The 14,658-nt window shown below is 45.9% G+C and overlaps 1 long non-coding RNA gene across 1 annotated transcript in view; it reads right to left on the minus strand.

Annotated features, from left to right (window-relative positions):
- Positions 1-3,234: 3,234 nt before the first annotated feature.
- LOC142923775 (uncharacterized) overlaps positions 3,235-14,658 on the minus strand; it is a 34,045-nt gene continuing 22,621 nt past the window's right edge. The window contains exon 2 of the long non-coding RNA XR_012940831.1: positions 3,235-4,332. This is a non-coding gene — a long non-coding RNA (uncharacterized LOC142923775). The remainder of the gene's footprint in view (positions 4,333-14,658) is intronic.

The raw sequence follows: 14,658 nt of genomic DNA on the forward strand, positions 1-14,658 counted from the left end.
GGCCATCCGTGTTAGAGAACGTTCCACAAAAGCGGATATCATAGAGCTACCTCTAGAGTTTCACCCTTCCGTCTCTGCTTTTTGGTAAATATGCCACGTTATAAATCTAGGATTTATTTGATTGATTGACCATTGATGGTGAGGATGAGACGTTCTAAACGGGAGCTGTTTAACACGTGTTCTTTTGCGACCAATATTATCCATAATAAAGGTTTTTTGGGTAAGAGCGCGTAAATGTGCGTAGTTAACCCGGCACAGACAATTAGTAAGGTTTGTTACGTAAAACAAAACGTGTCAATTAGTTACTACTGCAGCACGCCAGTGTATTGGAGAGTAAACCCACAACACTTACAAATCGAGTATATCGTTTCCCTGGCGATTACAACCAGCGAAACGTCGTACTCAGCGCAAGGCAAGTGTCCCTTTCTTCAGTGAGGCAGCTGGATGCAACGCGGAAGTGAGGGGTCGGACAAGGGTACAGGCCCGCACCATAAATATGAGGGGGGGGCAGAGCTGATGCATGCATACGGAGTCTCACCTGCTCCGAGGCCAGTGCCAGACGGTCAATCAACTCAGGGTTGTCCAGCAAGCTGCGCACGTATTCCTCCACTGGGGGTACACAGACACGCGCAGATAAACGCAGAAATTATAATTGGCGACACGATTTACCGGACGATTTAGAGTGCCACCCAAAATGTAAATTTGTTACTTTTCAAGTCATGCCTGCTGGATTTATTAATTTTCCTGTTTAACTGAAGCACTGTTTAACAAGAGGCACTACAGACTTGATTCAAAGCTTTCGTGACTGCAGGAATTACTCTTTGTTTTTTTTCGGTAAAGTCACGTATAAATAAGAAATAATAAAATAACATAATAGCGTACGACGTTTCGGTTGCAACACAAGCAGCCATCATCAGGTACAGAAGAGCTAAATTTACGAGAGAGAGGAAACACATAACCCCAGATGTATATACAGACACCCAAGTAGGGGGGAACTAACACAGATACAACAGGGGACACAGAGACAGAAGCATACCAAACAAACAGGGTTTAGGAAAATTTGGAAACCATATAAAGCAACAGATGGTCGGTCAAAACACAATTAACGCATATTATTGGAAACAGACACATTTTGTGAACGTAACACTTAACATTTAAGGGTGAAAACGTATTCATTGCAAGTGTTCAGATCATCTCCCCATGTAAAGGGCCAGGAGTCAGTGCCAAGTCTTTTTTTTATTGCTGAGAGTGAGGGCCAGAAATGAAAGAGGCTTAATTTAAACAAGATAAGCAGCAGCAGTCAAGCAACAACATCTATTTTTTATCTGTATATATATTTTAAAATATATATTGGTAAATAAAGTCATGGTTTGTCAGTAGAGCAGAAAACAATAAGATCTATTTATATCTGCCAACCGTACACTCGTTGAGCACACGTTTGGCTGATTTATACACCAGTTCTCTTCATTGCAATTTAACTAAATCACCGAGGCGATACAAAATTTAGATAACAGCATATGAGGATCTATGCACTTGATGTTGCCCATTAAAGTGAATTGTTCTCGTCTTCAAATGAGCAATGAGTGTCAGCCTCCGATCAGTAGAACTACAGGTAGGCATCACCTCAACTGAGCATATCAACAAGATTATGGAGGAGTGTGATATCACCTGGCTATGGGGTCAGCCTACAGCTGCGTGCCAGCTCATCTGGCTGGACATCCACGTTTATATGGGGCATTGTTCCCGAGCATGTCCAGTCACATTATAATCGAGCTGAATTTGTTTCACCACAATGCCAAATGACACGTGTGTACGACACCATCTGGCCAGCCACAAATCTCTTACATGCTCTTCGTTGTGGTCGTGAGGTCATGGGTGTTTGCAAAGAGATAGCCCTCACCCTAATAGAGAGCGGGGATCACAACACCTTCACGTGGCCTTATCAAATGCACAGTCATTTATTCTAGGACTGTATATCGTTTCCCTGGCGATTACAACCAGCGATTTTGCTAAACCCTGTTTGTTTGGTATGCTTCTCTCTGTGTCCCCTGTTGTATCTGTGTTAGTTCCCCCCTACTTGGGTGTCTGTATATACATCTGGGGTTATGTGTTTCTTCTCTCTCGTAAATTTAGCTCTTCTGTACCTGATGATGGCTGCTTGTGTTGCAACCGAAACGTCGTACGTTATTATGTTATTTTATTATTTCTTATTTATACGTGACTTTACCGAAAAAAAACAAAGAGTAAGAGGCACTACATTTACCACTGTTAAAGAGAGGGATCCTTAAATGGGATCACGGCCCCGAGCCGTGGTATTCATTTAATCGTGAAGCTGGGGGGCAAATCGTTCTTTCCGAGGCTCCCATCTACTCGGATATTATCATCGTATTGTTGTCATGCCATTGGAGTATTATAAAGCAGCCTTTGGTAAAGTCGACCGCAGCAGATTGTTATAGGCTGTGGTGGGCAGCATATGGCGGTGAAGCAATGTCCATTGTTTTGTTCCGCGCTATCATCGTCACCAACCCGCACTGACCAAAGGTTGTGAGATACAGCAAGTCCTCGCTTAACACGGGGGTTGCGTTCCTGACAATTGCTAAGTGAAACTAATCTGCGTTCAGCGGGAGTAATGTTCCCATAACAAATAACGGTAAAGGTGGGGGTGCCGTTCCAGCCCGCAATTTAATTGTTTTTGATAGCACAGTACACTGTTTTACATGTTTATTTTAAAATGTGTTGTGTTTATATAGTATCTCTATCAATATGCTAAGTATGACACTCCTTTAATTAAATCTCAAGTGAGAGATATGGTGAGTGAAAAATATAATGGAGCAAGATGATGCTCCGCGCACAAAGATCCTGCTGGAACAAAGACCGAGGAAGAGGAAGGTACGCTGGGTATCACAGCATACATCAGTACTACAGCTTCTAGCATCATCCAACAACACTGCTAACACCGACGCCGCTCAGAAAAGTAGTCCGTGACCACGCGCTATACTTGCAATGTAGCGAGCGCGGTTGAGCGTTAAAATCTAGAAACTTTCCATAAAAAGGTAAAACCGTGTTAAAGCCAAAACGCGTAGTGTGAACGCGCATTCAACGGGGATCTACCGTACGGTCAAACAACCTTGCACAACCTCGCACAGAACGAGGCCCACACCCAGCAGTGGATTCAAAAAGAGGGCTGTTACATGTGAAAAGCAGTGTGACAAGATTTGAAGCTTTCGTGACTGCAAGGATTCATACTCTTTGGTTTTATTCGGTAAAGTCACGTAGATAAAATAAAAAATAAAAGAAAACAATTCAATCACGACGTTTTGGAGGCAACACAAGCTTCCGTCTTCAGGTGGAATAGTCAACGCAGAATATCGGATGGCTCGGTCGTTACGGTCATTGGAAGGATCCCCCTTCTTCTGCTCCACGTACGTGTCTCTGAGACACACGACAATCAAGTTACGGCGCTGTTAGACAATCACACTGGGCGTTGCTGTGTAATCACTTGCACGCGAGTCACAGTAACAAAGTTGTGGAGTTGAAATGGTGCTTAAGAGGTCGACTAGGAAATTTGTACCTCTTCTGGGGCAGTAAAATCAGCACAGCTCTGCGAGAAGTGTAAATCATGTAGTCCTGTGAGTTGTTAGGCATAATGTCAGAGGTTTCCCTCCGAGTGCTGCAAACGCCTTCAGGAATCCAGTTTTAATGACAAGAAATGTATTTAATAATCATGAATTACATTTATAAAACGCCTTTCTGCTCAGTAACTCAAGCCACGGGGGCGTTCAGTCCCACGAGCCGAATCAGATGCACAGTTTATTATCTCAACTGTACGTAGCACAGTTGGCTATGTACTGTGTGAAGGAAGTTCAACATACATACAATTCAAACCCCACCCCACAGAGTGCCAAAATTCAATAAAGGGAGTGCAATTAATTTCAGCCCTGGCGAAAAAATCAGCTACCAATCCTTGGCCATCTGGACAGGGGCAGCCTTATGCACAACGCCACTACGCCACCAACTCTGCTGGCCCTCATGGCACTGGGAAACAGTCCCAACGAGACTTTGCGCCACCAACCGCCACCGTGTGCCACAGTTCAGAAGTAAAGAGGCGTCAATTCGTGTGCCGTGCACACTGGATTGGCGAGATGGCTAGGACCGTTTGGAGAGCTGCGCCTACCGATGGTGCTCATTGGTGAAGGCGTAGAAGTGTTTCTGCGGAGTGGAGATGATGTCGCGAAGTCTCTTGTAGACAGGAGCGGAGCGATGGCGGATCTCCTGCAACACCGTCTATAGAATCACCACGTTAAGCAGGCACGGGTCCTCCAGCAGGTCAATCTGAGAAGCAAGCACACACGCAAACATACACACGAGGGGAGCATTCATTAGCCGGGCGGCGGTAGTGCACGCCTGTAATCCAGCACCGTTGAGGCGAGGATTCATGGATCACGCAAATGTTGCGAAACTTCTTTCCCGTGAGCATGCAGGAAGTGCCATACCCTGGATATGCCAAAAGGCAGCAGAGCAAAATGTGGACTAATATTATCTGTCCCTTGTGTATGGGATAAAGTGTTGCCCCCCCACGTGAATAAACACGCATACATTGGCTGGAATATATTGGTATATAGAGCTTGGGCAATTGTTGGTGCTGGCTCACCGCTTGGCTGCAGTGACATTGTTCATGCAATTTGCATGAACGGCGCTCCACCTAAAACGAAACATTATATCATATGATCGTAATGTGGGTATGTGTCTCAAGAGGTCTGAGCGCTGAGCTGGTACAGCTTTGCCTGTCAGTCGACACAACTCCCCACATTCGGCTTGCAGCTGAAGAAAACACTCAGCACTGCCATCCCCTGGTCACCTGACAGTCACACGTCTGTAGCTCAGGGCAAGCCCAGGCTTAACTCTGCTTAGCATCGGAGATCAGATGAGAACTAAGGTGATAAAGTTGTAGCAGGGGTATAACGCATTGTGGTGGGTCCACACACTAATCATAATAATAATAGGTAACAGTAGAAATGAGTAACACTGGTCAGGTATAGTGGCTGCTGTAATAGATGTGACCTTGGTAAATAAATAAAAAATACATTTTGATTTAAAGCTTTCGTGACTGCAGGGATTCATATTCTTGGTTCTTTCGGTAAAGTCATGTAGAAGCGATGATGATTGCTTGTGTTGCAGTCGAAACGTCGTGATAATTGTATTGTTTTATATTTTTATCATTTCCCTTCTTCTATTTTTAAATAAAAAATAGTTTAGTATTTTTTTTTATCATTGGTGTGGTCCCCTTATGCACCACAGGTCACACCTGATTGGGCTCTCACCTAGTTAAGGAGCAATGATTTTCCTACCTTATCAGTTGAGGTGAGGAAGGTGAAGTGAGAAGTAAAATTGCCCGACCTCACCTGGTAGAGGAGGACAAATCTGTCTCTCACCTGATTCAGGAACCCCTCATCCAAATGATGAAGTGGTGCTGGACACCTGTGAAAAAGAGCTTTATAGCTCATCGGATTGATCCAGGAAAAATATTCAGATTATGATGCTGCCATAATGTGACGGTTATCACACTGGGCTTGGCAACCCAAATGCCGCCGGTTCATCCTCCAAGCGCGGCAGGTGATTGAACCGTTTCTTAAATCCCCCCTCACTGGCCCTGCCGTTGTCCACTCAGCACTGTCAATGGGTAGTCCATCGGCAGGTCGTGTGTGGTGGGGTAAAATGTGGGTTACTCCCAACTCTTCCAAACGTCTGGCTCAACAACATATCCTCCAAAAGGGAGCTTGCAGTGGCGCGAGCCAATATATTTTCAGGGCTGCCTGCACCTTAACCTTCAACCTTTTAGAGTGAGATGGTGGTTTGAGTGAGATGGTGGTTTGAGTGAGATGGTGGTTTGAGTGAGATGGTGGTTTGAGTGAGTTTGGTGGTTTGAGTGAGTTGGTGGTTTGAGTGAGTTTGGTGGTTTGAGTGAGTTGGTGGTTTGAGTGAGATGGTGGTTTGAGTGAGATGGTGGTTTGAGTGAGATGGTGGTGGTTTGAGTGAGTTGGTGGTTTGAGTGAGTTGGTGGTTTGAGTGAGTTGGTGGTTTGAGAGAGTTGGTGGTTTGAGTGAGATGGTGGTTTGAGTGAGTTGGTGGTTTGAGTGAGTTGGTGATTTGAGTGAGATGGTGGTGGTTTGAGTGAAATGGTGGTTTGAGTGAGTTGGTGGTTTGAGTGAGATCGTGGTTTGAATGAGATGGTGGTTTGAGTGACATGGTGGTTTGAATGAGATGGTGGTTTGAGTGAGTTGGTGGTTTGAGTGAGTTGGTGGTTTGAGTGAGTTGGTGGTTTGAGTGAGATGGTGGTTTGAGTGAGTTGATGGTTTGAGTGAGATGGTGGTTTGAATGAGATGGTGGTTTGAGTGAGATGGTGGTTTGAGTGAGTTGGTGGTTTGAGTGAGATGGTGGTGGTTTGAGTGAGTTGGTGGTTTGAGTGAGTTGGTGGTTTGAGTGAGATGGTGGTGGTTTGAGTGAGATGGTGGTTTGAGTGAGTTGGTGGTTTGAGTGAGTTGGAGGTTTGAGTGAGATGGTGGTGGTTTGAGTGAGATGGTGGTTTGAGTGAGTTGGTGGTTTGAGTGAGTTGGAGGTTTGAGTGAGATGGTGGTGGTTTGAGTGAGATGGTGGTTTGAGTGAGTTGGTGGTTTGAGTGAGTTGGAGGTTTGAGTGAGATGGTGGTTGAGTGAGATGGTGGTTGAGTGAGATGGTGATTTGAGTGAGTTGGTGGTTTGAGTGAGATGGTGGTTTGAGTGAGTTGATGGTTCGAGTGAGATGGTGGTTTGAGTGAGATGGTGGTTTGAGTGAGATGGTGGTTGAGTGAGTTGGTGGTTTGAGTGAGTTGGTGGTTGAGTGAGTTGGTGGTTTGAGTGAGATGGTGGTTTGAGTGAGTTGGTGGTTTGAGTGAGTTGGTGGTTTGAGTGAGATGGTGGTTTGAGTGAGTTGGTGGTTTGAGTGAGTTGATGGTTTGAGTGAGTTCGTGGTTTGAGTGAGTTGGTGGTTTGAGTGAGATGGTGGTTTTAGTGAGTTGGTGGTTTGAGTGAGTTGATGGTTTGAGTGAGTTGGTGGTTTGAGTGAGTTGGTGGTTTGAGTGAGATGGTGGTTTGAGTGAGTTGGTGGTTTGAGTGAGATGGTGGTTTGAGTGAGTTGATGGTTTGAGTGAGTTGGTGGTTTCAGTGAGTTGATGGTTGAGTGAGATGGTGGTTTGAGTGAGTTGGTGGTTTGAGTGAGTTGGTGGTTTGAGTGAGATGGTGGGTTGAGTGAGTTGATGGTTGAGTGAGTTGGTGGTTTGAGTGAGAGTGAGTTGGTGGTTTGAGTGAGTTGGTAGTTTGAGTGAGTTGGTGGTTTGAGTGAGAGTGAGTTGGTGGTTTGAGTGAGTTGATGGTTTGAGTGAGATGGTGGTTTGAGTGAGATGGTGGTTTGAGTGAGATGGTGGTTTGAGTGAGATGGTGGTTTGAGTGAGATGGTGGTTTGAGTGAGATGGTGGTTTGAGTGAGTTGGTGGTTTGAGTGAGATGGTGGTTTGAGTGAGTTGATGGTTTGAGTGAGATGGTGGTTTGAATGAGATGGTGGTTTGAGTGAGATGGTGGTTTGAGTGAGTTGGTGGTTTGAGTGAGATGGTGGTGGTTTGAGTGAGTTGGTGGTTTGAGTGAGTTGGTGGTTTGAGTGAGATGGTGGTGGTTTGAGTGAGATGGTGGTTTGAGTGAGTTGGTGGTTTGAGTGAGTTGGAGGTTTGAGTGAGATGGTGGTGGTTTGAGTGAGATGGTGGTTTGAGTGAGTTGGTGGTTTGAGTGAGTTGGAGGTTTGAGTGAGATGGTGGTTGAGTGAGATGGTGGTTGAGTGAGATGGTGATTTGAGTGAGTTGGTGGTTTGAGTGAGATGGTGGTTTGAGTGAGTTGATGGTTCGAGTGAGATGGTGGTTTGAGTGAGATGGTGGTTTGAGTGAGATGGTGGTTGAGTGAGTTGGTGGTTTGAGTGAGTTGGTGGTTGAGTGAGTTGGTGGTTTGAGTGAGATGGTGGTTTGAGTGAGTTGGTGGTTTGAGTGAGTTGGTGGTTTGAGTGAGTTGGTGGTTTGAGTGAGTTGGTGGTTTGAGTGAGTTGATGGTTTGAGTGAGTTCGTGGTTTGAGTGAGTTGGTGGTTTGAGTGAGATGGTGGTTTTAGTGAGTTGGTGGTTTGAGTGAGATGGTGGTTTGAGTGAGTTGGTGGTTTGAGTGAGATGGTGGTTTGAGTGAGTTGATGGTTTGAGTGAGTTGGTGGTTTGAGTGAGTTGGTGGTTTGAGTGAGATGGTGGTTTGAGTGAGTTGGTGGTTTGAGTGAGATGGTGGTTTGAGTGAGTTGGTGGTTTGAGTGAGATGGTGGTTTGAGTGAGTTGATGGTTTGAGTGAGTTGGTGTTTTCAGTGAGTTGATGGTTGAGTGAGATGGTGGTTTGAGTGAGTTGGTGGTTTGAGTGAGTTGGTGGTTTGAGTGAGATGGTGGGTTGAGTGAGTTGATGGTTGAGTGAGTTGGTGGTTTGAGTGAGTTGGTGGTTTGAGTGAGTTGGTAGTTTGAGTGAGTTGGTGGTTTGAGTGAGAGTGAGTTGGTGGTTTGAGTGAGTTGATGGTTTGAGTGAGATGGTGGTTTGAGTGAGATGGTGGTTTGAGTGAGATGGTGGTTTGAGTGAGATGGTGGTTTGAGTGAGATGGTGGTTTGAGTGAGATGGTGGTTTGAGTGAGTTGGTGGTTTGAGTGAGATGGTGGTTTGAGTGAGATGGTGGTTTGAGTGAGTTGGTGGTTTGAGTGAGATGGTGGTTTGAGTGAGTTGTTGGTTTGAGTGAGATGGTGGTTTGAGTGAGTTGATGGTTCGAGTGAGATGGTGGTTTGAGTGAAATGGTGGTTTGAGTGAGTTGGTGGCTTGAGTGAGTTGGTGGTTGAGTGAGTTGGTGGTTTGAGTGAGTTGGAGGTTTGAGTGAGATGGTGGTTGAGTGAGATGGTGGTTGAGTGAGATGGTGATTTGAGTGAGTTGGTGGTTTGAGTGAGATGGTGGTTTGAGTGAGTTGATGGTTCGAGTGAGATGGTGGTTTGAGTGAGATGGTGGTTTCAGTGAGTTGGTGGTTTGAGTGAGTTGGTGGTTTGAGTGAGTTGATGGTTCGAGTGAGATGGTGGTTTGAGTGAGATGGTGGTTTGAGTGAGTTGGTGGTTTGAGTGAGTTGGTGGTTTGAGTGAGTTGATGGTTTGAGTGAGTTCGTGGTTTGAGTGAGTTGGTGGTTTGAGTGAGATGGTGGTTTTAGTGAGTTGGTGGTTTGAGTGAGATGGTGGTTTGAGTGAGTTGGTGGTTTGAGTGAGATGGTGGTTTGAGTGAGTTGATGGTTTGAGTGAGTTGGTGGTTTGAGTGAGTTGGTGGTTTGAGTGAGATGGTGGTTTGAGTGAGTTGGTGGTTTGAGTGAGATGGTGGTTTGAGTGAGTTGATGGTTTGAGTGAGTTGGTGGTTTCAGTGAGTTGATGGTTGAGTGAGATGGTGGTTTGAGTGAGTTGGTGGTTTGAGTGAGTTGGTGGTTTGAGTGAGATGGTGGGTTGAGTGAGTTGATGGTTGAGTGAGTTGGTGGTTTGAGTGAGAGTGAGTTGGTGGTTTGAGTGAGTTGGTAGTTTGAGTGAGTTGGTGGTTTGAGTGAGAGTGGGTTGGTGGTTTGAGTGAGTTGATGGTTTGAGTGAGATGGTGGTTTGAGTGAGATGGTGGTTTGAGTGAGATGGTGGTTTGAATGAGATGGTGGTTTGAGTGAGATGGTGGTTTGAGTGAGATGGTGGTTTGAGTGAGTTGGTGGTTTGAGTGAGATGGTGGTTTGAGTGAGATGGTGGTTTGAGTGAGTTGGTGGTTTGAGTGAGATGGTGGTTTGAGTGAGTTGTTGGTTTGAGTGAGATGGTGGTTTGAGTGAGTTGATGGTTCGAGTGAGATGTGGTTTGAGTGAGATGGTGGTTTGAGTGAGTTGGTGGCTTGAGTGAGTTGGTGGTTGAGTGAGTTGGTGGTTTGAGTGAGTTGGAGGTTTGAGTGAGATGGTGGTTGAGTGAGATGGTGGTTGAGTGAGATGGTGATTTGAGTGAGTTGGTGGTTTGAGTGAGATGGTGGTTTGAGTGAGTTGATGGTTCGAGTGAGATGGTGGTTTGAGTGAGATGGTGGCTTGAGTGAGTTGGTGGTTTGAGTGAGTTGGTGGTTTGAGTGAGTTGATGGTTCGAGTGAGATGGTGGTTTGAGTGAGATGGTGGTTTGAGTGAGATGGTGGTTGAGTGAGTTGGTGGTTTGAGTGAGTTGGTGGTTGAGTGAGTTGGTGGTTTGAGTGAGATGGTGGTTTGAGTGAGTTGGTGGTTTGAGTGAGTTGGTGGTTTGAGTGAGATGGTGGTTTGAGTGAGTTGGTGGTTTGAGTGAGTTGATGGTTTGAGTGAGTTCGTGGTTTGAGTGAGTTGGTGGTTTGAGTGAGATGGTGGTTTTAGTGAGTTGGTGGTTTGAGTGAGTTGATGGTTTGAGTGAGTTGGTGGTTTGAGTGAGTTGGTGGTTTGAGTGAGTTGATGGTTTGAGTGAGTTGGTGGTTTCAGTGAGTTGATGGTTGAGTGAGATGGTGGTTTGAGTGAGTTGGTGGTTTGAGTGAGTTGGTGGTTTGAGTGAGATGGTGGGTTGAGTGAGTTGATGGTTGAGTGAGTTGGTGGTTTGAGTGAGAGTGAGTTGGTGGTTTGAGTGAGTTGGTAGTTTGAGTGAGTTGGTGGTTTGAGTGAGAGTGAGTTGGTGGTTTGAGTGAGTTGATGGTTTGAGTGAGATGGTGGTTTGAGTGAGTTGGTGGTTTGAGTGAGATGATGGTTTGAGTGAGATGGTGGTTTGAGTGAGATGGTGGTTTGAGTGAGATGGTGGTTTGAGTGAGATGTTGGTTTGAGTGAGATGGTGGTTTGAGTGAGTTGGTGGTTTGAGTGAGATGGTGGTTTGAGTGAGATGGTGGTTTGAGTGAGTTGGTGGTTTGAGTGAGATGGTGGTTTGAGTGAGTTGTTGGTTTGAGTGAGATGGTGGTTTGAGTGAGTTGATGGTTCGAGTGAGATGATGGTTTGAGTGAGATGGTGGTTTGAGTGAGATGGTGGTTTGAGTGAGTTGGTGGCTTGAGTGAGTTGGTGGTTGAGTGAGTTGGTGGTTTGAGTGAGATGGTGGTTTGAGTGAGTTGGTGGTTTGAGTGAGTTGGTGGTTTGAGTGAGATGGTGGTTTGAGTGAGTTGGTGGTTTGAGTGAGTTGATGGTTTGAGTGAGTTGGTGGTTTGAGTGAGTTGGTGGTTTGAGTGAGTTGGTGGTTTGAGTGAGTTGGAGGTTTGAGTGAGATGGTGGTGGTTTGAGTGAGATGGTGGTTTGAGTGAGTTGGTGGTTTGAGTGAGTTGGTGGTTTGAGTGAGATGGTGGTGGTTTGAGTGAGATGGTGGTTTGAGTGAGTTGGTGGTTTGAGTGAGTTGGAGGTTTGAGTGAGATGGTGGTGGTTTGAGTGAGATGGTGGTTTGAGTGAGTTGGTGGTTTGAGTGAGATGGTGGTTTGAGTGAGTTGTTGGTTTGAGTGAGATGGTGGTTTGAGTGAGTTGATGGTTCGAGTGAGATGGTGGTTTGAGTGAGATGGTGGTTTGAGTGAGTTGGTGGCTTGAGTGAGTTGGTGGTTGAGTGAGTTGGTGGTTTGAGTGAGTTGGAGGTTTGAGTGAGATGGTGGTTGAGTGAGATGGTGGTTGAGTGAGATGGTGATTTGAGTGAGTTGGTGGTTTGAGTGAGATGGTGGTTTGAGTGAGTTGATGGTTCGAGTGAGATGGTGGTTTGAGTGAGATGGTGGTTTGAGTGAGTTGGTGGTTTGAGTGAGTTGGTGGTTTGAGTGAGTTGATGGTTCGAGTGAGATGGTGGTTTGAGTGAGATGGTGGTTTGAGTGAGATGGTGGTTGAGTGAGTTGGTGGTTTGAGTGAGTTGGTGGTTGAGTGAGTTGGTGGTTTGAGTGAGATGGTGGTTTGAGTGAGTTGGTGGTTTGAGTGAGTTGGTGGTTTGAGTGAGATGGTGGTTTGAGTGAGTTGGTGGTTTGAGTGAGTTGATGGTTTGAGTGAGTTCGTGGTTTGAGTGAGTTGGTGGTTTTAGTGAGTTGGTGGTTTGAGTGAGTTGATGGTTTGAGTGAGTTGGTGGTTTGAGTGAGTTGGTGGTTTGAGTGAGATGGTGGTTTGAGTGAGTTGGTGGTTTGAGTGAGATGGTGGTTTGAGTGAGTTGATGGTTTGAGTGAGTTGGTGGTTTCAGTGAGTTGATGGTTGAGTGAGATGGTGGTTTGAGTGAGTTGGTGGTTTGAGTGAGTTGGTGGTTTGAGTGAGATGGTGGGTTGAGTGAGTTGATGGTTGAGTGAGTTGGTGGTTTGAGTGAGAGTGAGTTGGTGGTTTGAGTGAGTTGGTAGTTTGAGTGAGTTGGTGGTTTGAGTGAGAGTGAGTTGGTGGTTTGAGTGAGCTGATGGTTTGAGTGAGATGGTGGTTTGAGTGAGTTGGTGGTTTGAGTGAGATGATGGTTTGAGTGAGATGGTGGTTTGAGTGAGATGGTGGTTTGAGTGAGATGGTGGTTTGAGTGAGATGGTGGTTTGAGTGAGATGGTGGTTTGAGTGAGATGGTGGTTTGAGTGAGATGGTGGTTTGAGTGAGATGGTGGTTTGAGTGAGTTGGTGGTTTGAGTGAGATGGTGGTTTGAGTGAGTTGTTGGTTTGAGTGAGATGGTGGTTTGAGTGAGTTGATGGTTCGAGTGAGATGGTGGTTTGAGTGAGATGGTGGTTTGAGTGAGTTGGTGGCTTGAATGAGTTGGTGGTTGAGTGAGTTGGTGGTTTGAGTGAGATGGTGGTTTGAGTGAGTTGGTGGTTTGAGTGATTTGGTGGTTTGAGTGAGATGGTGGTTTGAGTGAGTTGGTGGTTTGAGTGAGTTGATGGTTTGAGTGAGTTGGTGGTTTGAGTGAGTTGGTGGTTTGAGTAAGTTGGTGGTTTGAGTGAGTTGGAGGTTTGAGTGAGATGGTGGTGGTTTGAGTGAGATGGTGGTTTGAGTGAGTTGGTAGTTTGAGTGAGTTGGTGGTTTGAGTGAGATGGTGGTGGTTTGAGTGAGATGGTGGTTTGAGTGAGTTGGTGGTTTGAGTGAGTTGGAGGTTTGAGTGAGATGGTGGTGGTTTGAGTGAGATGGTGGTTTGAGTGAGTTGGTGGTTTGAGTGAGTTGGTGGTTTGAGTGAGTTGGTGGTTTGAGTGAGATGGTGGGTTGAGTGAGTTGATGGTTGAGTGAGTTGGTGGTTTGAGTGAGAGTGAGTTGGTGGTTTGAGTGAGTTGGTAGTTTGAGTGAGTTGGTGGTTTGAGTGAGAGTGAGTTGGTGGTTTGAGTGAGTTGATGGTTTGAGTGAGATGGTGGTTTGAGTGAGATGGTGGTTTGAGTGAGATGGTGGTTTGAGTGAGATGGTGGTTTGAGTGAGATGGTGGTTTGAGTGAGATGGTGGTTTGAGTGAGTTGGTGGTTTGAGTGAGATGGTGGTTTGAGTGAGATGGTGGTTTGAGTGAGTTGGTGGTTTGAGTGAGATGGTGGTTTGAGTGAGTTGTTGGTTTGAGTGAGATGGTGGTTTGAGTGAGTTGATGGTTCGAGTGAGATGGTGGTTTGAGTGAAATGGTGGTTTGAGTGAGTTGGTGGCTTGAGTGAGTTGGTGGTTGAGTGAGTTGGTGGTTTGAGTGAGTTGGAGGTTTGAGTGAGATGGTGGTTGAGTGAGATGGTGGTTGAGTGAGATGGTGATTTGAGTGAGTTGGTGGTTTGAGTGAGATGGTGGTTTGAGTGAGTTGATGGTTCGAGTGAGATGGTGGTTTGAGTGAGATGGTGGTTTGAGTGAGATGGTGGCTTGAGTGAGTTGGTGGTTTGAGTGAGATGGTGGTTTGAGTGAGTTGATGGTTTGAGTGAGTTGGTGGTTTCAGTGAGTTGATGGTTGAGTGAGATGGTGGTTTGAGTGAGTTGGTGGTTTGAGTGAGTTGGTGGTTTGAGTGAGATGGTGGGTTGAGTGAGTTGATGGTTGAGTGAGTTGGTGGTTTGAGTGAGTTGGTGGTTTGAGTGAGTTGGTAGTTTGAGTGAGTTGGTGGTTTGAGTGAGAGTGAGTTGGTGGTTTGAGTGAGTTGATGGTTTGAGTGAGATGGTGGTTTGAGTGAGATGGTGGTTTGAGTGAGATGGTGGTTTGAGTGAGATGGTGGTTTGAGTGAGATGGTGGTTTGAGTGAGATGGTGGTTTGAGTGAGATGGTGGTTTGAGTGAGTTGGTGGTTTGAGTGAGATGGTGGTTTGAGTGTAGATGGTGTTTGAGTGAGTTGTTGGTTTGAGTGAGATGGTGGTTTGAGTGAGTTGATGGATCGAGTGAGATGGTGGTTTGAGTGAGATGGTGGTTTGAGTGAGTTGGTGGCTTGAGTGAGTTGGTGGTTGAGTGAGTTGGTGGTTTGAGTGAGTTGGAGGTTTGAGTGAGATGGTGGTTGAGTGAGATGGTGGTTGAGTGAGATGGTGATTTGAGTGAGTTGGTGGTTTGAGTGAGATGGTGGTTTGAGTGAGTTGATGGTTCGAGTGAGATGGTGGTTTGAGTGAGATGGTGGTTTGAGTGAGTTGGTGGTTTGAGTGAGTTGGTGGTTTGAGTGA

Source organism: Petromyzon marinus, unplaced genomic scaffold, assembly GCF_048934315.1.
Source record: "Petromyzon marinus isolate PM22_M1 ecotype Great Lakes invasive population unplaced genomic scaffold, UKy_Petmar_22M1.pri1.0 PM_Scaffold_7, whole genome shotgun sequence".
Lineage (NCBI taxonomy): Eukaryota > Metazoa > Chordata > Hyperoartia > Petromyzontiformes > Petromyzontidae > Petromyzon > Petromyzon marinus.